Here is a 460-nt window from a genome sequence, read left to right on the forward strand (position 1 = left end):
ATTACATAGAATAATATACGAAACATCTAGAAGTTCTTTAACGTCTTGGATTAGTTTGTGTGTTAATATCAATAAAATAATCGTGCTTACCAAATGACGAGTCCGATACTTGCTTCTGACGTTCCTCCTGGGAAATCCCTAATGATCCTTAATGATCAGGAGTCTCACACAGTGCAGAAATAAACTAAAAACGATCCCAGATGCAAGCGAAGCTTTATGAAGAAGTGAAAAAAAAAAAAGAGCGGAGAAGAATTGAAACGAGGGCGCGAAATTATATCTAACTATCCGGATTGCGAAGCCGCATGATGACAATGAGATAATTACTTATCTACGATACACCGCGGGTTTCCAGGTGAAAATCGCGACGAATACGTCGACCGCGGCATCGACTAGCAGCGGGAACGCGGTGTTTAAGGGATCAAAAGGATCGTGGGGGTAATATGGCCAGCCTCTCCCGAAT

The 460-nt window shown here is 42.2% G+C and overlaps 1 protein-coding gene across 1 annotated transcript in view; it reads right to left on the reverse strand.

The window, feature by feature from the left end:
- Positions 1-202, reverse strand: part of LOC108688542 (vesicular inhibitory amino acid transporter) — an 18,924-nt gene extending 18,722 nt beyond the window's left edge. The window contains exon 1 of the mRNA XM_018194843.1: positions 91-202. The gene's annotated coding sequence lies outside the window, so the exon portion shown is untranslated. The remainder of the gene's footprint in view (positions 1-90) is intronic.
- Between the last annotated feature and the right edge of the window lie 258 nt (positions 203-460).

Source organism: Atta colombica, unplaced genomic scaffold, assembly GCF_001594045.1.
Source record: "Atta colombica isolate Treedump-2 unplaced genomic scaffold, Acol1.0 scaffold235, whole genome shotgun sequence".
Classification (NCBI taxonomy): Eukaryota; Metazoa; Arthropoda; class Insecta; order Hymenoptera; family Formicidae; genus Atta; species Atta colombica.